Source organism: Ovis aries, chromosome 13 (assembly GCF_016772045.2).
Source record: "Ovis aries strain OAR_USU_Benz2616 breed Rambouillet chromosome 13, ARS-UI_Ramb_v3.0, whole genome shotgun sequence".
Classification (NCBI taxonomy): domain Eukaryota; kingdom Metazoa; phylum Chordata; class Mammalia; order Artiodactyla; family Bovidae; genus Ovis; species Ovis aries.
This window is the reverse complement of record NC_056066.1, coordinates 39,843,370-39,869,084: the sequence shown is the minus strand read 5'-3', so window position 1 is coordinate 39,869,084 and position 25,715 is coordinate 39,843,370.

Sequence of the window (25,715 nt, the reverse complement as noted above, 5' to 3'; positions counted from 1 at the left end):
CTGTCCATCACATGTGGAAAGATAAGTCCAATGTCCTCTTCTCCAAAGACTGCTTGATAAAAAATGTGTTCTTGGCAACCAAGAGAGAAAAGGAAAGAAGGGAGGGAAGCTGGTGGGTTTGAGCTTTACCTGTGACAATATTCTCAGGTTGAAGCAGCTTTCTCCACCAGGTCAATATCAATTACTTACCAACTTTCTTTCTTTCTAGACAACTATCACTTGGGCATGTAACCCGTGACTCAAGAAACCAAATTCTGGTGCTTGGTATCATCTGTGACCCTATTCTGTCTACCGAAACCATCTATTCATTTAACAAATATGTATTTTTTCTGTGGATTATATTGTTCACTTCAGGAATATTATTGAGAACCTTCTCCAGCATGAGTGTTGTGCTAGGTGCTGGGAATTTCACCTCTAAGAAGACAAAGCCCCTTGACCTCATAGAAATCACACACTCACAGGGATGGGTAGACAATGGACAAACACGTACATCAGTCACAAGATTCTTGTTGGTTTCAGCAACTTGGTGGCTGGCAGCACCATTTACTAAGACAAAAAAGACCTGGAAATTATCAAATTAAGGAAGTCAGAGATCAAAGTTTCTTGCTGGACATGTTGAGTAGGTAGGGATAGATGCATCTAGAGCTCCAGGAAGAGGGGTCTGTTTGAGCTGGAAACAAAACAGGGGGAGCATCAGCATGTACGTGGTTTTGGGATTTGTGGGTGATATTCTACTAAAGCTGTATTATGTTTCCCATTGAAGGAAACAGGGTTAAGAGTCTATGGGATTCGCAACTGATTTTGCAACTGCTTGTGACTCTATAATTATTTCAAAATTAAAAGCTAAAAAAAAAAAAAAATCTACAGGGCCGGATAAGATTCCTTAGGGATAAATAAAGAAGGGATCACGTGATAAAAGACTTCAAATTTACCTCATCCTGGAAAACCCAGAAATGTAGATTCACACTAACTCTGGTCTGTGTGAGCTCAGGTCCTCCAAAAAGTGGATGTCAAGAGGAGATGAGCTGGACAGAGCATCTGGGGAGAATACCTGTGAATGGTGAAGGGAGCACAGAAGGTAGACAGCATATTCAGACCCCCAAACAGACTTGACTGTCGAATGAAGGCAAGGGAGGAAGATGATCAAACTGCAAGCAAGCGGCTCAGGAAATGTCAGCCAGGCCCACAGAGAGGCCTTGAGTCAACATTACCCCTTGAACCAGTTACCCCTGAAAGGAGCCCCATCTCCACTGGAATGAGCCTGATCTATCAGTCTTTGGGAGCAGCCCTGAGAAGCATGGTGTTTTGGGGACATACCTGAAGCCTTCCTCCCGCACCATGCTCAGGACAACAGGATCCCAGAATTTGCTGTCCATGCAGCCCTGAGTCTGCTTCCAGGGTCTGCACAGGGCCACTGACCAGGTCTGCCCTGCTGAGGGGACGCTGGGCTGTGACACACAACCCAGGCTCTAGAGGTCACCAAGGAACAGCTGTTTGCAGGAGGTGTTGGGAGGGGTTGGGCTGGGGGTGTTTCCAGGTCCATATCTGGGTATTTCTCAGTGAAGAGGCAGCTGGAGGTAGCGGGAAGAGGTGATGGGCCCTGTGCAGAGGATTAGCCAGCCCTGCATCCCAGTGTGCCCTGTGGACTCAGAGGGCCCAGGATCCACAGGCAAACCTGGCCTTCCAGGTCATTTCACAAAGAATATTTTCAAGGTAGGAGGATAAACATGTTTCATCAAAAGCTTGATGAATGTTTTAAATATTTAGACAATGACATGGGGGCCTTCATCTATACCTTGAACTTGGCCCTGCCAATGTTAGAACCACATAAGGGAACCACAAAAATCCATATATTGACAGAAGATGACATTCAAAAGACATATGAATTTTAAGAACTGGCAAGTAATATAAGTTTATATATACATATATAACATACATATACATGTTTTTAAACTTCTAGATAAGATATATATGCTGTTCTGTGCTTAATTGCTCAATCATGTCTGATCCCATGGACTGTAGCCCCAGGTTTCTCTGTTCATGGGGATTCTTCTGGCAAGAGTACTGGAGTGGGTTGCCATGCCCTTCTTCAAGGCATCTTCCCAATCCAGGAACCAAACCCAGGTCTCTTGCACTGCAGGCAGATTCTTTACCAGCTGAGCTATCAGGGAAGCCCAAACAACATATATATATATATGTACCTTATGTATGAGATATATGATTGTGTAATATAGTCTATATCTTATAATAAAATTGCTCACCAAGTAATATAATTTTAATCAACTCATTCTAATAATTTTTGAATAATTTTGGAAATTGTTAATTTAACTCAGCTGTCACTAACTAAATGATGCCTTGACTTCATGATTTAACACAAGAAAGGTCGTCAAACTCTCTCTTACTAAGTTGGAGGTCATTAGGTTCCCAGCTCCTGGGTTGTTTTTTCAGCTACAAGGAACTTTGCATTGTAGCCTACATATCCATCGTGGCCAGGACCTGGAGCCTCAGCTCCTGACAACAAGGCCACTTGTGTGCCTGTCCTGCAGCCTGCTCTGTGGCCCCCTCCATGCTGACCTGCCCCAGGGTGATGGACAGGACTGCCCAGGCCCTGTCGCCCGGAAGCTACCTCACCTTGGTCTGCACAGAGCTGGCTGGGGCCACCTACTTCTACACCGACCCTGTTCCCAGATCCTACTACCTCTCTCCATGGCCAAGTCTAGCTATGCTTATTTCCAAAACATATTTGGAAATATTTCAGGAGCCGTTAGTCCAGGCAGTACAGTGCTTATCAGACAAACTCATCTTGCATTTACACCTGGACTTCATGTGATTCTAGATGGTTACTGACCTCTGACTCTCCCAGAATAAAAATCCCAGTAGAAAGAGGCAGTGACAAAGTAGACCACATGGAGGATGGATGGATCTCATTTGTTGAGTTGCCCTGATTCCCGCTGCCTGGCATGGGGCTGATGTTCAACAGATCTTGACTGACTGACACAACTCTCACCCCATCAATTCAATGGCATCACAAGGATGATTTAGCTACGGGTCTGCCACACCCTCAAGATCACCTGGCTCTGGGAATATAAACAAAAGGCCTTCATACGTGAGGCTGCCAATCCTCAGTGGTTTGGATTATATTTCTTTTTTCCCCTTTTGAATCTCTATTCTCCTCTTAAAAAAAAAAAAAATCTTGTGTTTGATGGATTAAAACTTTCAAGTTTCAATGAGGGCTCCAGAGATGCAGACTAAAAGGAAGTATTACAGCTCACAATTGTAAGCTCACAATTCAGAAAGGAATGGAGCTGAGATACGGATTTGATACAAATATTTCCTCCCCCTCTCTCCATCAGAGAGCATAATCTTGGAAAATTCTGCAGGTTAGGAGGGTCTGGATCTTAGCTCATCTCAAATGTAGCCAGTAGCTCCATGAGCTGAATGTTTTTGGTAATTGATCCTACTCACAAATTAGATGCAATAATTTTAAGGTTGGTGGATCAACTAATCAAGCATGAGAATCGGTTCTTAGTTGGACATAAAAAGAGAAAGAGAGTTCATAAGGATGTTTGGAAAGCTCAGGGACAATGAATTCTCAGCGGGGATGTCGAAAGTATATCTGACATTGGAACTCAAGGAGCCCAAAGCTGGGAGGGGTGGGAGAGCTGAGCGTCCACAATAACAAAGCCCAGAGACCTGTTCCAAATCAAGGCAGACAGATCAGATAGCGCATGGAGGGGGAGAGGAAAGCAGACGACCCTTTCTATTGTCCACATGCTCAGCCTGCATTATTCAAAGACAGACTTAATATGTATCAGCATTCCAGTAAACAGGGTAAGCTTGCTAATAACAGTGCAATTCAGCAATCGCTACCCCAAATAAATACATTAGAAATGTCATTACTCTAATCAGATTAACTGCTGTCCTTCATGTTATGCTTTGAATAATCATTACCGCTGTTCTTAGTGAATTTGGCATGTCTTACCTCGTCTAGAAATGAACTGAAGAAATGGTGTTTCTCTAGCATGTTTGCTCTTTAGATACACTTAAAAAGCATTTTTAAAGGCATTGTTTTTTCTTCCCATGTAGGTGACTTCATTTGGTAAGACCAACTGTGCTCATTTTCACAATTTCTAGCACCAGGATGTAATTTTTATGCTGGATTTTATTATTCATTACAGTGGTTCATGTCTTTTATGAGAACAATTGCTATGATAGGTTAAATGTCATTATTTTCAAAACTACCCTCAGAGATTAGCTGCTACATCACCTTCTGGACACTTGCACTTGAATATCTGAACCATAGCCCATAATTGTATTATTCACTAGGCTGATTCTTCCTGCTAATAATGCCCGTAAATGCTTTTGTCAATAGCCAGGGATCCGCTCCCAGGAAGCAAAATGTCTCTACCCATTTCGGCTTTTGGGTGACAGCTGGGATCTTTTGTGAGTAAATTGAGATCTGGTGATGAGTTTATTTTCTATTGTAGTTAATTCATGATGTGAAGGCTATTAAAATTCAGACTTGTGCTATTTGATGTTCAACATTTTTTTAATTCATGGGATTTAAGAGGGAGAAATACTGCAATCATTTATTAAAGTAGTTTTCCTACCAAAAAGAAAGTGCTCTTTTATGCTAAGATAATGTTTGGGAGCATTGATACTTAATAAATAGTTATATTGAACTAAGTTCAACAAACATCTAATGAACACATGGGTACCCTCTTACAGAGTGGAAGCTGGCATTTGCATGTATGCTAACAGTCTAAGAGGTGGGCCACGAGTTCTAACTTGATTTTTAATTATCTCGCTTTGTTTCTTTTCTTTTATCACTTGACCTTTCTTCCATCACTCTTTTCTAACTTGAAAATATCAAAAGTCATCATCTACCTATATATATGGGGGAAATGGAAGGAAATAGTTGGACATTCAGCCAATGGCAGTTGCCGCAAAGTAGCGATAGAGGCAAATCGCCCCGGGCCACGTTCACCTCTCCCCTCTCCCAGGCACCGTCTATTCCTCAGCTTCAGCAGTGCCATGTCTTTGTAACTGGCTTTCTTGGGTACCCTTGCCTCTGATGGTCACACCTGTACCCAGTAGGAATCCTTGTTGTACCACAATGTCACGAAGTCCATTGGCTTTTCCAGGATAGGCTTCTCTTTCAAGAGATATTGGTCTGGGTTTAGAACCAAAGCTGTTGCCAGATTTCCAAAGTGAGTTGTGGGGAGTGGACCTTGGTCCCTGGAATGAGCTTCTGGCTGCGGAAATGTACAGGAGTCTTTTCATGAGAAGAATAGACCCATATCTTACCTTTCAACCTGTGTGTAGGTGCATGCTTGGTTGCTCAGCTGTGTCTAACTCTTTGCAGCCCCTTGGACTCTAGCCTGCCAGGCTCCTCTGTCCAAGGGAGTTCCTAGGCAAGAATACTGGAGCCGGTTGCCATTTCCTACTTCAGGGGATCTTCGCAACCCAGGAATAGAACACTTCTCTTGCATCTCCTGCATTGACAGGCAGATTCTTTACCCCTGTGCTGCCTGGGAAAACCCCCTTTCCCACTTACAGCACTGTAAAAAGGAAACTTCAAAATATTTAAGATTTATTTGAGCGGATTATCCATGCTTCCAGATTTGCTAAAATAAAAAATTTATAAGTGGGAAGGGAATTTTTAGGTCATCCTATTCCTTAATTTTGCACAAAAAAAGTGCCAAATGGTTCAGCAGAGGCTGACCTCAACTCACATGAAGGTATCCGTGAATGCAGTTCCATATGCTTCCTGCCAATATCGTCTGAGATTTTCTGCTATATGGCCTCCTCTAGTCTCTCTTCCCCTTGAAGTCTGCAAAAGTGTATCTTCATCGAAACCTAATTAATTTAAGTGCTCATCCCACTCAGGTTTCCTATGTGGCTGTGCGCGGCACACAGAGGGCCTGAGCTCCCAGCAGTTGGAGCCACGAAGCTCAAATGGAATTAAAATGGAGGGGAGGGCCACACGGCCACATCTGTGCTGCTCTGGCCCCTTCACAATGAGCGGGTGGCAGATCTCTCTCCTCTTCTTCCCCTGCTGAGCCAATCGCGTTTTGTTGCTTCTTTTCCTAATTGGAGAGAAGCGGCAGCATTCCCAGCCTCCCCAGCTTGTTCTTGGAATGTGGATCTTTCCTTTCCTGGATTTTCTAGTCCAGTGGATTCTCGTAGCTGCCAAAAGCAACTTCTTGGAAAGACTGGCTTCGGGCAACATGTATTTTCAAGGCGAGTATTTCCTGCTCCCAAGTGGTAGCCTCCCATTTTCTCCAAAGCTTGGAGATCTCCCCTTGTCCCTAAGGGGAGTTGATTGACTCTTTCAGGCTCTAAAGCCAGGCTTCATGCAACCAATCCTCATTCCATGACCTGAGAACAAAGATGAATCACTGAACCGGAATAGCAACTCTGTCAAACCAGGATGCTCAACTGAATCTTTACTATCTCTGACATATGTTGCTTAAAGATAAACTCCACAGGTGAGTTAAACTAGCATATATGTGTCATTTATTTATACACACACACACACACACACACACACACACACACACACACACCCCAAAGTAAAATGCAAAGAGTCCTCTGGTTGAAGTATTCTTATATTCAATGACAATTTCTAGACCATCAATTACTTGGGGCTCTGAGCCACAAGCTAGGGCTGAAGCAGAGAAGACCATGGTCGCTGGCCTCCCAGAGCTCACAGTCCAACAGAAAAGTGGGTATAAACCTCAAGAACCATGTTGAGTGGAAACCATCTAACCAGTAAAAAAAAATGAAGTTAAAAGTACTTCATTGGTCAAAATGTCAACTGCTCTGAATTCAACGGAAGCCACTCAAAGATGGACTTTCTTGAAGTGTGTTTATTGTCATGAAGAAAATAGAATTAGCATGGGATTCATTTTATTGCTTTGTGTTGAGTTCAAAGACTGCTTATGGGGGGAGTCCAGTGATAAAGTGACTAACAGGAGAACTGCATTTCATCTAAGAGAACAAAGTGGACTCAACATATACAGGAAGACAATACAGACTTAGCATTTATTTGCAACTAATACTGCGAGATTCTGAGAGCCATCAGAATTAGCTACAAAGGTTTTAACCTTGGACTTTAGTATACGCATTTTGCTGAGGACCCAATATGAGTGTGGCCCTGACGTGCTGTCACCACTAATGTAGCTCTGAAGTCAGTTTGTAATAAATGGCATCATGTCACACTTGTGAAAGGCCATCCTGGTGTGATTCCTCTTATGAAGCAGAGGGTCCTTTTTGAAAGTAGATCCATAGCCCTGTCTCAGTTAGGGGAGTCTCTCTGCTGCAGCAAACCATCCTCATATTTCAGCAGCTTAATCCAGCGGAGCTTCCAATACCAACCAAAGTAATAAAATAAGGAGCTACTTATATGCCCCCGTCTCTCAGCTCCCCAAAGGGGACTCCCTGGTGGCTCAGATGGTGAAGAATCTGCCTGCAGTGTAGGAGCCCCGGGTTCGATCCCTGGGTTGGGAAGATCCCCTGGAGAAGAGAATGGCTACTCACTCCAGTATTTTTGCCTGGAGAATTCCATGGACAGAGGAGCCTGGCAGGCTACAATCAAAGGGGTCACAAAGAATCAGACATGACCAAGTGACCAACACTTTCACTTTTTGATCTCTCAGTTCCCCAAAGCTGGCTAGGAAACACCTTAGATGATCAGGGCCTCATCTTGAAGACTGTCTTCCTAGACGCTCACTGTCTCCTCTAGTTATTTCTCTAGTGTCTATTTTAAAATTTGAAGTCCGTTTTGCCAACTGTTGTGCCCCTTGGAAATTTGTGTCCTGACGATGCTCTGCTGCTTATTCAGTTTCACCTCTGGTCTTACAGCGGTTTTACCAACGGTTTGGTGAAAAGAACACGGTATGCAGGTAATGCAACCCTTGAGTGTCGTCTTTCTGTAGCTCAAACATAGCCTATAAAGTAGGCGTGTAGTTTTCCTACATTGTAAACCTGATCACTCTCAAGAAACAAGGATTTTTAACAACTCTGCCCTAAAAAACCTGTGGTGGAGGTTTAGTCGCTCAGTCATGTTCTATTCTTTGCGACCCCGTGGACTGTAGCCCACTAGGTTCCTCTGTCCATGGGATTTGCCAGGCAAGAACACTGGAGTGGGTTGCCATTCCCTTCTCCAGAGGACTTTCCTGACCCAGAGATTGAACCTGGGTCTCTTGCACTGCAGAGAGAGTGCTGAGCCAATTGAGCCACCTGTGAAGCCCACCCCAGTAAATGAGTATGTGGTAGGAGGAGGATGGATGCCCTGTGTCTGAGGATACCAGTCTAGTCAGCTTTTGGTCTCCATCACATGTGATGGGAGATGGGACCCAAGGATCAGAAGCACTCACCTGGGTCAGCCTTGCTGGTAAATGCTGATAGGCGTAGCAGACCCCCATCACCAGCGAATTCACAAAACATCAGGAGATTGTGAGGATGAGAATCAAGCAAAGGGAAGGAGCCAACAAAAGGGAGGGGCTTTAATGAAAAGGTCCCCATGGTGGCAATGGGACTTCATCCCCCAGGGCCCTGGGGGACAGAGCAGAGCACATGGAGCCCCCGACCGGAGGACAGGTAGCTGGCATCCTTCCACCAACATCTCTCAGCCATTACTTGAGGGCTGCTCCCAGAAAAAGGGTGCTGGCTCCCCAGTTCTTCTGTTTGTCCCTCACTGTGGGCCAGAGAAAGCCCCAGCAAAGAGGAAAGGTCACAGGGTGGGCAGGTGAGGGATGGAGAATGCGAGGGGTGGGGGCAGATTACAGGCAGTTCAGAATGGTGTGCACCAAACTTGTGGCTACAAATTACAAACAAATGCTCCACCTGGACTGCAATTCAACCCCATGCTCTTTGTTTCTTTGCTTTTATTTTTTAATGAATGAATTTTTAAAATTTTTGGCGTTGCTGTGTAACATGCAGGATCTTAGTTCCCCAACCAGGGACTGAACCTGTGCCCCCTGCAATGGAAATGTGGAGTCTTAACCAATGGACCATCAGGTCCAGTGCTTTTAAATTAATAGATTTATTTTCAGGGGCTTCCCTGTGGCTCAGTGGTAAAGAATCCACCTGCTAATGCTGGAGACACAGGTTCCATCCCTGATCAGGGAAGATCCCATATGCCAGAAAGCAACCGCTGAAGCCTGAGAGCCTGGAGCCTGTGCTCCGAAACAAGAGAAGCCTGAACAATGCAATATGAGAGTAGCCCCCTGCTCAGCGCAACTAAAAGGAAAGCCCGTGCAGCAATGAAGACTCAGCACAGCCATAAATAGATAAATAAATTTAATTTTAAAGAAACTTTTACAGTCAGGTTTACAGAATCTTTATAGAAATTTAGCAAGTTTATAGAAAAATATATATATCTATATTTCCAAAAGCACAGAGTTCCAGTAGCCCTCTCCCTTCCATCATTTCTCCTATTATTATACCTTGTGTGATGATCCAGTGAAAAGTGAAAGTGAAGTCTCTCAGTCGTGTCTGAGTCTTTGCAGTCCCATGGAGGGCAGACTGTAGCCTACCAGGCTCCTCTGTCCATGGGATTTTCCAGGAAAGAGTACTGGAGTGGGGTGCCATTTCCTTCTCCGATACTATTAACTAGAGTCTGCTCACTCTTTGGGTTGTACATCCTGTGGATTTTGACAAATGTAGAAAAACCCATACCCATTATGACTGTACCCTACAGAGTCCCCAATGCTTTTCAAAAACCTGCCATTTTTAGCAGTTCATGTGGCAATATCCCCAGCAAATTTGAAAGCCTTAGTATAAATTCAATTCTGATTCGTCAGAAACCAATGAGGCAATTATTTTGGGTGAAGAAGAGGAAACTACCCTTAATTCTTCCAGAATTGCCAGGGTATGCCTGCTCCAAATCTTTGTCTAAGAAGGTCTGTTAAGGATGGAACTGTGTCTGTCCCCTTACCCCTACCCTCAGCCCAGATGTATGTACTGAAGCCCTTCCCAGGTGGCGCTAGTGGTAAAGAAGCCTCTTGCCAGTCCAGGAGACATAAGAGACACAGGTTTGATACCTGGGTCGGGGAGATCTCCTGGAGAAGGGCATAGCAACACTCCAGTATTCTTGCCTGGAGAATCCCATGGACAGAGGAGCCTGGAGGGCTACAGTTCAAAGGGTCACAAAGCGTCGGACATGCCTGAGCTGCCAACCTTGCTGATACCTTGATCTTGGACATCCAGCCTCCAGAGCTGTGAGAAGATTCATTTCTGTTGTTTCACCAGCCCGAGCTTTGGGAAAAAAGAACTCGAAGCAAAAACTAGAAGAGATCATCAGTACCATCTTTCTAGATTCCATACGCATGCATTAATATACAATGCTTGTCTTTTTCTTTCTGACTTACTTCACTTTGTGTAGCAAGCTCTGGGTTCAGACACAGAGAACAGACCAGTGGACACGGATGGAGAGAGTGGGACGAACTGAGAGAATAGCATGGAAATACATGCATTACTATATGCAAAACAGACAGCAAGCGAGAATTTGCTGTGCAAAACAGGGAGCTCAACTCAGTGCTCTGTGACCACCTGGAGGGGCGGGATGACGTAGGAGACGGGAGGGGTGTTCAGAAGGGAGGGGTCACATGTATACCTGCGGCTGATTTGTGCTGATGTGTAGCAGAGGCCAGCACAATATTGTAGAGCAACTGTCCTCCAATAATTGTAATCTGTTGTATACCTCTCTGTATTGTACAATTTTAATCTTTGATAAATAATCATTAAAAAAACACTAGGGGAGAGGGTTGACCCTGCACATTCTGTGTTTCTTTTTGGACCAGGAGGAGATTCTTGGGGACCCAAGGTGAGACCTGGAGTGAAGTGTTTCTGAAGTAACACAGTGACACTCAGAGCACCGCGGGGCCCCTGGGCTCCTGGCAGCTGCCAGTCTTGGAGGGGGACCATCCGCTGGCTGTCAGGACAAATCCCCAGCCGCCATGTGACTCGCAGAATAAGGCTGTCAGTCAGCCTGACTGGATGACATGTGGCCCCAAAAGTGCAACATTGGAGACATGTCACTGCGTCACGGCCGATAACTCCAGCCGAGCCCCTGCCAAGTCTCCACGCCCCCTCAGGCTCCCCCGTCACCAGCACTGTTCTGGTCTCTGCCAAGGTATGGGTGCCATTCTTTTAAAGACACATCACATAAGGAACAGTGTGCTTGATGTTTGCTCCCTGACCCGCATCTCCTTATCAGAACACGCCCCCCGCCACCCCGAGAGCAGGTCCCTCCCTCTCCACAGTTTCACTGCAGACATGCCCTATGAACTACACACCCATTTTGCAGACTCCTGGGAGAAAATCTGCAGGGCTCTAGGGCTTCCCTGGTAGCTCAGGTGGGAAAGAATCTGCCTGCAATGCAAGAGACCATGGTTTGATTCCTGGGTTGGGAGTTCCCCTGGAGAAAGGATAAGCTACCCACTCCGGTATTCTTGGGCTTTCGAGGTGGCTCAGACAGTAAAGAATTCCCTTGCAATGTGGGAGACCTGGTTTTGATTCCTGGGTTGGGAAGATCCCCTGGAGGAGGGCATGGCAACCCACTCCAGTATTCTGGAGAGTCCCATGGACAGAGAAGCCTGGCAGGCTACAGTCCACGGGGTCACAAAGGGTCAGACACACTAAGCACAGCGTTTGGAAAGTGGTAAAGACATTTGCCAGAGGAAATTCCGTGGGCTGTCTGGGTCGGAAGCAGCACTACTGACTGTTGCAGTAGTGAAGGGAGGGGTGCTGGGAAGGGGTGTTGCGATTTCTAAACTGATTCAATCAGGGCAGAATTGGCATTGGCTAAACAACAGCTGGACTGGGAGAGGCAGGTTCAGAAACACAGCTTACAGAGGGCTGGGAATACATCCCACCCAGGCAATTCTTGATTTATCTCATCCTTTCCTTGGGTCTTGATAAGTCATTAAGTTTGTCCATATCAAACAAGTCTACCCATTATGATGGCCCCTTAGAGCCAACTTCCTGTTGTTCCGAGAATGGTGGACAATGGCCCCATAAAAGGAAGTCTGAATACATGCTGATAAAAATCAGAGTTTCCGAATGCAATGGATATTAAAAATACCAAACTTTTATGATGTTTGAATGTTAAACAGCGTCCACGGAACCAAGGTGACCCTGAGGTATGTGATACAGTGAGAAGAAATCCAGGGCGGACGGCCTCACGTCTCTGATATCGAATAATTTCCCCATTCAGCCTCCAACCAACGTGGTCTCTGAATACAGAGGCCATGGCTGTTTTTCGTAGACATTCCTGAAAGCTGCAGTTTTCCTGCACCTCAAGGAACCCAGTCAATTCACTGTCTCTGAGCATCCCAAGACACCCTGCCAGACCATCTTCCATTTTGGTTTCCTGCCTGACACCATATTAATCTAAATTCAAGAACAAAAGCCTTCATATTTGTTCTGGTACATCGAGGATTACCACCCCTGAAAGGGTTTTCTGTGATCAGCTTGTCGCTTTCTTTGCTACTTAATCTCTTTCTTTCTGTAGCTCAATGGCATCTTCTTATTTCTCTCCTACTGAGGAAATAGGAGGGCTTTTAATTTTTTAAATTCTCTCTCTTCCCCTTTAAAAACCTAGAAGTTAAAAGGCCAGCTCATCCTGACCACCTGGCTGGGTGGGAGGTGCTAGCAGCCAGCTGTGATATTGTGGCCAGCCAGCTGTGTGAGGGCCCCGCCTGCGGGATTGTCCTGGCTCTATTGGAGACCAGCTTCCCACAGCCACATCCATTCCCATGGTCCAGAGAGGCTGGTGTTTAATGTTGTTTTGTGTATTATGGGCACTGATGTCTGCTCATCAAGTTCACGGCCCTTGTAAGGCCACACACAGGAGGCTGGGCTTGGGGGGCATCATCTGGCAGGGTTGAATGTCTTGGCCATGGTCCTTTCACTCACCTAATGGGATCATTGCCCATCACTAAATATAAGCCCAGCCTCGTGACCCTCTGCAGAATGACACCCGTGCAGGATACCAGTATTGGCCCTCAGCCATGCTCTGCTACTCTCCTACCCCAGAAGCAGGTGGTCAAAGGCCTCTAAACCTGCTTGGCCTCCCTATCCCAGAGCCTCAGACACCTGAGTCAGACTCCCTCTGCAGCCTCAATCGCTTGGGAAGCTGCTAGGCAGCAGGTTAGGGAACCTGACCGCCACCCATCCATTTCACCTTCTCCTCGCCCTCTGTGAACTTAATCCCACATCCTTTGAGCATCTCAGGGCCCACACAGGTTCTGATCATAAGAAGGAGAAAGGAAGCTCACGTTGGAATTGACCCTGGGGTCTGATAGCTCTGGTCCAGCCTCAAGGATGAGAACAGCAGAGGGCCCGACCCTCCTGCCTGGGGCATCAGATGGTGGCGGATGGGACCGAAGCTCATCCCCACCCTGCCCACGCCACACTGTCCTCACTTGGATGATCCAACTGGACAGAACCTAAAAGTGAAACCTGTCCACCCCTGAATTTGTGCAAAAGAGCCTCACTCTCCCAGGTTAGGACAGGGTCTTCTCAGTGGCTCAGACCATGAAACTGGCCTGTTGCCTGGGCCTCTTTGCTCTGCCGTGTGGGGTCGCAGGAAGCTTCTCCCAGCAGAGAGCCACCTGTGCTTTACATCATTATTTCGTAAGGAAATGTTGAGATTTTCATGAACCAGGAGCAGCCTTCCTGTGACTCAGCAAAGCTACATCCCCCTTCACAGAGCCCTGGTGATTTTAAAACATTAGATTCGCTTCCCCTCCTTGCCTGACAACCCCGAGGACTCAGCTAAACTCGGACAGATAAGGAGAGGAGTAAAGGTTTTCATTAAATCTCTTTCAACCTTTATCTTGGGAGGAGGGATTTTCTTGAAACACCATTTTCAGGTCCAGGAAGCTGGAATATAATTTGGTTATCTCTGAAGAGTGTGGCTTCACTGTTTGGTGACAATGTACCTGCTCAGTGCTCACTCCTCTGTGTTCATTTTGCTCTGGCCACACAACCCTCCTTCCGGCTCTTAAACCCTCCAGGCCTGGTCCTGCCCCAGGACACTTGCACAGGCTGCTTCCTCAGCTGGCTCTTTTCCTCCCTTCATTGCATGGTGCCTCCTCCTCTGCTGGCTCAGATCTCAACTCAAATGCCTTTTCTTTGAAGAGGACTTCTGACTGTCTTGGTAAAAGTAGTTCCTAACCCACTTTGTGGTCTTGGCGCATATTTTCCTCTTTGGATTTTCATTATCTGATTGGCTTCTGATTCACTGTCTCCTTGTAGGTGGGTCTTGTCCCTTGTTCTTCTGAAACAAAATGCCTGGTACACAGGAGGCACTCAATACATGTCTGTTGGAGGAATTTTGCTCGGAAGATAAGGGAAAGCCACATGATACTCTAGTGGGGGCCCGTTTGGATATTTTTTGCTTCTCTTATGTATTTTTTTATTTTAAAATTTTATTTATTTCTTTATTTGAAGTATAGTTGATTTACAATGTTTCAGGCGTGCAGCAAAGTGATTCAGCTATACAAATAGATATGCATTCTTTTTCAGATTCTTTTCCATTACAGGTTATCACAAGATATTGAATGTAATTCCCTGTGTTATACAGTTCAGTTCAGTTCAGTTCAGTTCAGTTCATTTCAGTTGCTCAGTCCTATCTGACTCTTTGTGACCCCATGAATCGCAGCACGCCAGGTCTCCCTGTTCATTACCATCTCCCGGAATTCACTCAGACTCATGTCCATCGAGTCCATGATGCCATCCAGCCATCTCATCCTCGGTCATCCCCTTCTCCTCCTGCCCCCAGTCCCTCCCAGCATCAGAGTCTTTTCCAATGAGTCAACTCTTCTCATGAGGTGGCCAAGGTACTGGAGTTTCAGCTTTAGCATCATTCCTTCCAAAGAAATCCCAGGGCTGATCTCCTTCAGAATGGACTGGTTGGATCTCCTTGCAGTCCAAGGCACTCTCAAGAGTCTTCTCCAACACCACAGTTCAAAAGCATCAATTCTTCAGTGCTCAGCCTTCTTCACAGTCCAACTCTCACATCCATACAGGACCACTGGAAAAACCATAGCCTTGACTAGACAGACCTTAGTCGGCAAAGTAATGTCTCTGCTTTTGAATATGCTATCCAGGTTGGTCATAACTTTTCTTCCAAGGAGTAAGCGTCTTTTAATTTCATGGCTGCAATCACCATCTGCTGTGATTTTGGAGCCCAGAAAAATAAAGTCTGCCACTGTTTCCACTGTTTCCCATCTACTTCCCGTGAAGTGATGGGACCGGATGCCATGATCTTCATTTTCTGAATGTTGAGCTTTAAGCCAACTTTTTCACTCCCCTCTTTCACTTTCATCAAGAGGCTTTAGCTCCTCTTCACTTTCTGCCATAAGGGTGGTGTCATCTGCATATCTGAGGTTATTGATATTTCTCGTGGCAATCTTGATTCCAGCTTGTGTTTCTTCCAGTCCAGTGTTTCTTATGATGTACTCTGCATAGAAGTTAAATAAGCAGGGTGACAATATACAGCCTTGATGTACTCCTTTTCCTATTTGGAACCAGTCTGTTGTTCCATGTCCAGTTCTAACTGTTACTTCCTGACCTGCATACAGATTTCTCAAGAGGCAGGTTAGGTGGTCTGGTATCCCCATCTCTCTCAGAATTTTCCACAGTTTATTGTGATCCACACAGTCAAAGGCTTTGGCATAGTCCATAAAGCAGAAATAGATGTTTTTCTGGAACTCTCTTGCTTTTTCGATGATCCAACGGATGTTGGCAATTTGATCTCTGGTTCCTCTGCCTTTTCTAAAACCAACTTGAATATCAGGGAGGTCACGGTTCACGTATTGCTGAAGCCTGGCTTGGAGAATTTTGAGCATTACTTTAGTAGCATGTGAGATGAGTGCAATTGTGCGGTAGTTTGAGCATTCTTTTGCATTTCCTTTCTTTGGGATTGGAATGAAAACTGACCTTTTCCAGTCCTGTGGCCACTGCTGAGTTTTCCAAATTTGCTGGCATATTGAGTGCAGCACTTTCACAGCATCATCTTTCAGGATGTGAAACAGCTCAACTGGAATTCCATCACCTCCACTAGCTTTGTTCGTAGTGATGCTTTCTAAGGCCTATATGTGTTATACAGTAGGTGCTTGTTATTTACCTATTTCACATGTAGTAGTGTGTATCTGCTAATCTCCAAGGCCATGCTTGTGCTCAGTCCTGTCTGACCCTTTGTTACCCCATGGACTGTAGCCCACCAGGCTCCTCTGTCCATGGAATTATTCAGGCTAGAATACTGGAGCGAGTAGTCATTCCCTTCTCCAAGGGATCGTCCCAAACCAGAGACAGAACCCGTGTCTCCTGCATCTCCTGCATTGCAAGCAGATTCTTTACTGCTGAGCCACCTGGGAAGCAAATATATGTATATACATGTGTGTGTGGGTATTAGTCAGTCATGTCTGACTCTTTGAAACCCCATGGACTGTAAGCCCCCCAGGCACCTCTGTCCATGGGATCTAGGCAAGAATATTGGAATACTGGAGTGGGTAACCATTCCCTTCTCCAGGGGATTTTCCCAACCCAAGGATCAAACCTAGGTCTCCTGCACTGCAGACAGATTCTTTCCCATCTGAACCACCAGGGAAGCCATATATATATATATGATATCATTCACCTTCAGCAACCAAATGTCGCCTGTAATCTTTACCCTCATGGTCATTATCCATAAAACTAAATTCACTTCAGATTGCTCCTATGTGGAGAACCCATGAAAACATGTGCTACAAGAGCTTTGAAGGATCATTTCAAACATCCATTCTATCGTGTCCCCTCCTCCCACCAGAGCTCTTTCTACACAGAAGCATCTCCTGGGCTGTGGAGGCTTCTCAAAAAGAAATGCAATTCAGACCAACACTTTCCTCCTTCACTGTGGTTATGCTACTCGTGAAATACTGTTAAGTTCACTCATTTCTGTTTATATTTTGATGGGGTCCAGGGCAGGCCACATTGCCATGTTGATTACTTTGAATTAAAGTTACTTATGAAGCAGCTAGTGCGGGAAGGACACACTGAGTCTTCTCTGTCCCTTGAAAGTGGAAAACAACTCTCCCAGGTGATAGGTTCCCTCCCTATAGCAGGAGGTGGAGAGACATGCTTACAACCAGAGATGGGGATGCAGGGACCAGAGGGCTACAGAAACTCACCTTGTTACTGCTTTGCTAATTTACTACTCGAACCTGCACTTCTCTGTCTGGTCAGTTCCTCACAAATGTATCGTTCCTATGTCTGAAAGATATAAAAGCTGCCTTCTTGGATCACTGCTTTGAGTCTCTTATTTCTATGGATGCCTGTACATATGAAATTAACGTGACTTTCCTTTGCCTATTACTCTGTCTTGTGTCAACTTAATTATTGGCCAAAGAGCCAAGAAGGAATGAAGAAACATTTTCCCCCCCTACAATTTCATTTTACAGTTTTTCCATATTGTTCACTTAATTTTTTTTTCTGACTGTGTGAAAATTAACATGATTCAAGACTTTTGGTTGTCAAGGGGGCCAGGGGCTAGGAGAGGGAAGGAGTGGGAGTTTGGGGTTAGCAGATGCAAACCATTATATATAGGATAGGTAAACAAGGTCCTACTGAAGAGTGCAGGGAACCATATTCAATATCCTGGGATAAATCATAATGGAAGAGAATATGAAAACAAATGCATGTATATACATAAACCTGAACACATTAATGTATAGCAGAAATGAACACATTATAAATCAACTACACTTCAATAAAAATAAATTTAAAAAAAAAGAAAATCCACATGGTTCAAAAGTCAAATCTACACCCAAAGGTGTTCCAGGAAAAAAACACCCCCATGCTCACCTGTCCAATCTCACCCTACTGTCTCTCCACCCCATTCTAACCTGTTCCCTGTACTTTCTGGTTTACCCTCCCTATATTTCTTTTTGCAGAAAAAAAAAGCATTTATTTGCCCATAAATGCACGTTTTCTTATTTTCTGCTCTTTCTCACACTGAAAGAGTGAGACTGCCGGCACTCAGGAGCTTTCGTTCCTATTTCTTCACTTGACAGCGTATCCTAGAAATCACTCCTTGGCAGGTCACAGGCTTCTTCCTCCACGTTTTTTATAGCTGCTCCACCATGCACTCCATGTACATCCTGTATTCAAATACTCTCCTGTGACTGGGCCTCCAGGAAGGTTTCAACACTTTGCAGTGATAAACAAAGCTGCAATGAATAATCTCATGCACGTGTGTTTTTGCACTGTTCAAAGTGTACCTGTAGCGGAAGTCCCTTGAACTGGCGTTGCTGGGTCCAAGGCAGGTGCCTGTGTAGTTCTGTTTGCTGTGGCCAAGTTCCTTTCTCCACAGTGGCAGTGACTTGGATCCTCCCTGGTGTGTCTCAGAGCATCAATTTCCCCCGCTCCCCCCACCCCACAGTCTCATTAACAAAGCGTGCCATGGAGCTTTTTAATGCTTTCCAATTTCATAGATGAGAAACAGGGTCAGCATCATTTTAACTTGCGTTTCTCTTTGTATGAATAATGTTGAGCATCTCATCTCACATTTAAGGGCTGTTTTTATATCCTCTTGTTGTGAGTTGTCTGTTCATATCTTTTGTCCATTTTTCTATTCAGTTTCTGCTCTTTTTCCCTCCATGTGTGTAGAAGCCTCCCTCTATTAGAGATATCAGCCCTTCGTCTGTGATACACGTTGAAAATATTTTCTCCCGGTTTATCACGTGCCTTTTGATTTTGCTTCTGGGGCATTCTGTTAGGCAGAAGGTAAACGTAAGCATTTCCTTTACGCAGTCGCACTTGTCAGTCTTTTCCTTTATCACCTTTGGGTTATGAACCGCAATTAGCCTTTTTAAAATTGCAGGTTAATAGACAGCTAGTGGGAAGCTGCTGTATAGCGCAAGGAGTTCAGTTCTGTGCTCTGTGATGACCTGGAGGAATGCAGTGGCAGGGGTGGGCGGTGGGAAGTGATTCACTTTGTTGTACAGCAGAAACTAACACAGCATTGTAAAGCGATTCTACGCCAATAACAAAAGAAATAAAACTGCAGATTATACAGGAATTCACCGAATTTTCTCTGAATGCTTGTATAGCTTTTTTTTTTACATTCAGATCTCTAATGCTTTGGGATATTTTTCTTGTGTATAGTGTGAAGTATGAACCTAATTTTAATTTTTCCCCAAACTATTCAGTTTTCGAAGCATCACTGATTAAAAGTTTCATCTTGAGAAGGACTCTTTGGAGCCAGGATGGGTAAGAGAAAGGAAGGCAGCAAGGTACAGGGAGACAAACCTTGGCAGGTTTTCCTCGGCACCTTCCTCATCACAGACAAACCCAGTGCCCAGCACACCCAGCAAAACTGTGTCCAGTTTCCAAGGGGTCTGTGGGTTTGGCCCTCACCACTGCGCTGTTCCTACTCAGGCCTGAGCTTAAGCCCAGGACCTGGTGGCTAAAAGCCAAGTTCAAGTGTCTAGTTGTTTGTGGGGAGGGGAGGCCTGGTGTGTGGCTCAGAAATGACAGTTTCCTGCAAACTCTGTTACATCCGGTCTGTCAGAGCCTGTACGTCTGATCTGGTGGCCATAGCTGGTCACCACTTTTCCCAACACAGTTGGAAGGGTCAGAAAAGGCCCCCTGGCCCCCAGGTTCTGAGGTGGAAGCCTGGGGATGATGACACAGAGCCAGCAAAGATGTGGTAAAAGGCACTGGGCCTCTTGTTCTTTCTGGTGTCTCCTCTCTTTCTCTTTCTGATCTGTTTTGGTGGAGAAGTCTCTGGAAGTCTCTGACAGCAAAGATTTCCTGAGATGTTATGGTTATCTCGCTTCCTGTTCCAAACAGAACCATCCTTCAGAACAATACAGGCTGAGAGCATCCCCTTGCCCTGAGGACTTTCCCTGGCCTCATTTTTAGATACCACCTCCTAGGTCTTCCCACAAACCTCCAAGGTTAGAGTTATTATTATACCCATGTTGCAGAGGGAGAAACTGAGGCTCAGACAGCTTGCCTTCTTGCTGAGGTCATTTGGTGATTGGTAAAATCGACAGGGGAGCAGGATTTGAATCCAGCTCCCACCTTTGCAAAGCCCAAACCTATTCCCAGGGAGACCAGTGTCTCATCATCATGGTGTTTAATAGGCACAAAAACATCTCAGGAGTGTAAGATGCTGAATTTTCACTTGCTCATTTCACTATGTGCAAGAAGTCAATTGTGTCCTTTTAAATTTGCATTCCAGTTCTGGGTTGTTACAACCAACCCCAGGGCCCAGCCAGCAGGAAAGTCTAAAAGAAATTGACAGGTCGAACTGTCTGAATGACATCTTCAAAATCACTAAGTGTTTTCCAAAGGTGATACAATATTAAGTAAAAAGAATGATTTTCTGGGGACACCAGGTGCCAGTTATAAATTTTAAATGCAAATGATCTGCGCTAGCTACACTTAAAAATCCTGGGGTATGACCAACTAACGTCAAATATAGAATGTCCTCGCATCCTGGGCATTCATCTGCCGGTCATATTGTCGGTTAAAAGTAGTCATTTTGAAAGCAGTAATTCACTCTCTACGGTCCTTCCTTAACACAATTTCAGCCTGCAATTTAGATGATAGGAAAATTACAACCTCTGTGCACTATATTATGTGGTATAAATGTTATTACAATTAAGCCTGCTATGAACACACACACAGACCCCAAAACAACCGGTCCTTGATTTAGTCTATTATAAATAACCATTTCCTATAAGCCAAGGAGTTCCAGTTAGTTCAGTGGGAAACAGGACCCAAACATGTCTCATACCAGTGACCAAATGTACTGGACAAAAGCTAGACTGGAAAGGGACCAAGTGGAAGATGATTTGAGAAGGTCTGAGTTTTGCCTTTATTGGTCAGGAAATGAATATTGATCTGACCTGACATTGTGAGGTTACCAGCCAGCATGAATGCCAGAACCTCAGGGTGATGCAAGAGCCTTCTCCTTCAGCTTCAAAGCTACTCAGGACTGGGGACTTGAACCTCCCAGATCCCCTGATTCTGCCCTGTCATTTACACCCCAGTCACTTTCTTAGATCGGCACATCACATTGTGTGCTAGGTTATCATGGTTTCTCCCTAACTGTCCTCTTTGCCAACAATATATTTGCTCCTCAGTTTAGCTTGAAGATCATCGTTCAGGGAGTTCCCTGGTGGTCCAGCAGTTAAGAATCCGTCTTGCAATGCAGCGGATGCAGGTTCAATTCCTGGTCAGGGAACTATGATTCCACGTCATAAGGAGTGGCCAAAAAACAAACAAAACAAAAAAGAACCAGGAAAAAAAATCCTCAAAAAAAAAAAAATGGCTAAGAGAAGATGATGTAGAATGGCTTCAAATTCTCAGGCTCCTTAATCGCATTTTTTCAAGTAAGAGACACCCAGAGCCTCTGTTTTCCAAACAGAATGAGCTTGTATTTCCTTGTTTGGGTTTTGGAAGCAGACCAGTCTTGACCTACCAAGGAACACGGCAGCTTGTTTCTCTGGGACACCGTCAGTTTCCTATGCCTAGAGGGCAGAGAACTGGACTTTTCCATACTCAGCTACTTCTTACCATGGACCCTCAACCCTCCACCAAAACACAGAATATAAAATACTTAATACAGGTGATCGAGTTTGACAGGAGGGACTAGAGATGCTAGTGCTGAGCCCCAGGTGAACCAGAACTTCCAGCATAAATACGCGTCTCTAAATTTTTCCAGCATCTCTATATCCAGAGATGTACACATCTTACTCTTGGATACAGATGACATGGTCTCTTCCTACCCCAATTTGCTTATCATGGAGTCAGATCTTCATCGTTGTGTTTGCAAAAATAACTGGTAGTTTGGACGATCTTTTCCTAACTCTTTGAGCTTTACTAATTTCTCTGCCAGATTTTTTAAGAACACCTTTTTACTGTGACCAAATGTGAAAGTTCAATTTATTTCACTCTATATTCTATACATTACTTAAGTAGAACATATTTAAATAGGAAAATGGCAACCAAGGAAAAAATCATGGCGCTGGAGAAGATTCTACTTTGTGTCCTGTCTTAATTTTCTCATCCCGACCCAAGAGGCACTTCTGACCTGACTTGAATTTAAGGAGATTTCCAAAGCTGTAAGAAAGGCTATTAATTCAGAAAATCAGTCCTGACTTCCCTGGTTTTTCAGTCAGTCCATAGGAACTGAGCTAATTTGGATTCTGTTCAGACTTGTAAACCTTTTTGCTGCAAACACAGCCCCAGAGCACCGCTGGAATGACAACCGGGCTGAGGTTCGTTCATCAGCTTGGAGAGGTTTTCTAAGCGAGCATAGGGTGTGAAAAGGCCCAATTTGATAATGGATGTGCCTTTCTGAGCTCTTAATTATGTGTTTAATTGGGCACAAAATTCAGGCTCTCAGATTGAGCACGGGGGCTGGCCAGAATAATCAAAATAGTGGTCAGAAAAATGGCGTGGCAAAGAACTCCCACCTTTGGTTCAACAGCACCAAGGAAGCCCTCAAGTGAAGTCCGTGACGTTAAAGTCTGTTTCCAAGGACCAGAAAACTGTGCGAGATTGTCTTGATCAGACTGACTGCCTCGCTGACATGAAGGATGTTCGGTGATGAACAAGAAACGTTCCGATGCTGACGGTAGTGATGGCTGTCACATCCAGGCCACCAAATATGGCTACTAGGGCTTTCCCGGCTGGACCCGTAGGAGCAAAACTGCCCGGTGACAGAGCCTCCCCTTCCTCTGCCTTTATCTGAGATCCTGACATCATGACAGGTGAGAGGCGGTCTGCCTACAGCGTGGTCTCAGCACAACTTATTTCTGATTGAACAAACTGAAATGCTGTCCATTTGGCAAAGACACACCATTAGTGGTTTGAATATATGTGGGGGGTTTTTTTGTGTAGTATAATTGCTTTTCAACATTGTGTTACTTTCCACTGTACAACGAAGTGAATCAGCTGTATGTATACATATACCCACTTCCTCTTGAACCTCTCCCACCAACCCACGCCATCCCACCCCTCTGGGTCATCACAGAGCACCGAGCTGAGCGCCCTGTGCTATACAGCAGCTTCCACTAGCTCTGCTTACACAGGGTAGTGTGTATATGTTGATCCAAATCTCTCAGTTCATCCCACCCAACCCCCCTTCCCCCGCTGTGCCCACGTATCCAGTCTCTGCTTCTGCATCTCTGTTCTCGCCCTGGAACTAGGTTCGTCTATACCATTTTCCTAGATCCCACATACAGGCATGATAGGTGATATATGTATGGAGTCTGTCATACAGAGTGAAGTAAGTCAGAAAGTGGATATGTGCTTTTAAATAAGGTAATTTATTGTAAACCGTTGGTCAGAAACCAAAGTTCCCATAGAAAGATGAGTCGCTTTCCATTTTCTTCTGTTTTATTAACTGCTGTTTCTCCTGGGACACTTTTCCTTCATGCTGTTCCTTCTCGTACGACTTATGGCTTCCTTCCCTCCACCCCTACTTCCTTTCTTTCCTCCCTTTCATCCCCCTTCCCTCCCTCCTTCTCTTCTTTTCTTCCTTCTTAGCCTATAAACAACCACATTTTCTTTCTCACAGTTCTGGAGGCTGGGAAGTCCAAGAGCCAGGCGTCAGCACGGCCGTGCTCTGCTAAGAGCCCTTTACCCAGCTCAGTTGATGGCTTCTGCTGTGTCCTCCCATGCGTCCACTAACTTCCTCATTTTCCAATCACTGCATTGAAGATTAAAATTTTCTGCTCAGCATAACTTAGCTCTGCCACACGTATGTTGACCTATAGTGTTTCAGTCATTTGGCTCTAAATATTTTTGGGCAACTTCCACTGTTGTTTCTTCTTTAACCCATGAATTTTTCAGGTAGGTGTTTTCAGTTTCCAAAAAGTGGAAGGGGTTTTGGCTGTCTTTTTAGTATTAATTTTTTGTTTTTTTAAGAAAAGCAAGTTATTTAATTTTTTGGCTGCACCCTGCAGCATGTGAGGTCTTAGTTCCCTAGTCAGGGATCAAACCTACACCCCCTGCAAGGGAAGGCAGAGTCTTAACCACAGGACCTCAGGAGAAGTCCCTAATTTCTAATTAAGGTCCATTTTAGTCAGAGAACAAGCTTCTAACCTCTCAATTTTTTGAGGTTTGTTAAGAATTTCTTCATTTAAATATTATGTGTTTTAAACAAGAAAACATATTCCCTGTAAGGTCAAGACTTCCAAGCACATGTCTTAGATTGAGTGGGTTGGCACTGTTTGTTTGCATTAATTTTCAGTCTGCTTTAATTTCTCTGCTTCTGAATCTTGGGTTACACTCCCCCATTAAGTTTGTAGATTTATTTACCCATGCTTCCGGGTCAGTCTCTGCTTTATACACTTCAAGGTGAAATAGTTAGGTTTATGAATGCTTTATCTTATTTAAGGATATTTCCTTTAAAAAACCTGTCCTGTCTCTTTTCCGGTATTACCACTTTTTACCCTAAATTCTACTATTGTCTGCTCTGAATACAGCTACCAGCTCTCTTTGGCTTAGTACTTATCCAGAATATCTTTTCCAGCCCTTTATTTTCAATCTTTCTGTGTCATTTTGGAGCAATTTGTAAGTACTCTTGGACTTACTTTGTTTTTCAAAAAACACAAAGAGCGTTAAGATCACTCAGTGATAAATCTAGCTTAAGGCTCGGAGATAAAAAGAACTGTCCTCACAATGAGGTTCTTCAAATACTTAAAAACAACTTGAAAATCTATAGGAATTACAGAAACAAAATTAGTTCCCTTCTTTATTTGCCCATCTGTACTTGGGAGTTTTTGAAACCTGAGGCTGCAGGCTTTTTTTTTTTCCTTCTTCTTTTCTTTCAGGGAAATCTTGGACAACAGTTCTGGGATGCTGAATCCTAGAGATCATTTCCCCACTAGGAAGGCAATAATGGTGTAACAGCTCTCCACGCCCTTCAGGGAGTGTTCTGTTTAGAAGAGAAAAACATCCCTAAAAGCATTTGTGAGAGATGACTGAGTGTTTTTATCATCAGCGATACGGACTTTTCCCCCATAAATATATGGCATTCAATAACACAATCTCCTTCCCCAGCTCTATGCACTCGTCCTTCAAAGCCACTCTTTCTTCAACCATGTGACCATTCAGCAGAGAAAAATCAGCCCGTTTACATAACAGCTGTTAGTGCGAGAGTTGACATATTACTTCAGGGCCTTCTGCCTATAATGGGTTTTTCAAATGTGTTGCCATGTTCAGTTGATTAGTTGTGGGTGATCTGAAATGTCAAACTATTAGCCTTGACAACTACTGCCAAGGTTACTATCTTCGGAAAATATCTTTTTAATAATATAACTGTTTGTAAGTGGAAAAGGTGATGCTCAAAATACAAAGTCACAATAAGTGTGGATTACCGAACCACTGATGGCTTCAGTTTTTTCATTTTCCTTGGTGATACATGGTCTGGGGGCTTCTTTTTAATGAGAAAGCACCCCCAATCCAGCCCCAGAGCTGCACAAATGTGGATGGCAGGATGAGAAACAGAACACAAGGAAGAGAGGGAGGGTGGACAGAAAAGAAAATTCTGGATTGAAGAGTTCTACCATCTTCTGCAGGAGTGATGTCATAAAGTCACTTTCAAGCCTGCTCACGGAAGAAGCTTTGCAAATCTGACTCCAGTATGGAGGGCGTCTTAAAATCTGAATTTGTATATTTCAATCATCAAGATGGTCTGGGCT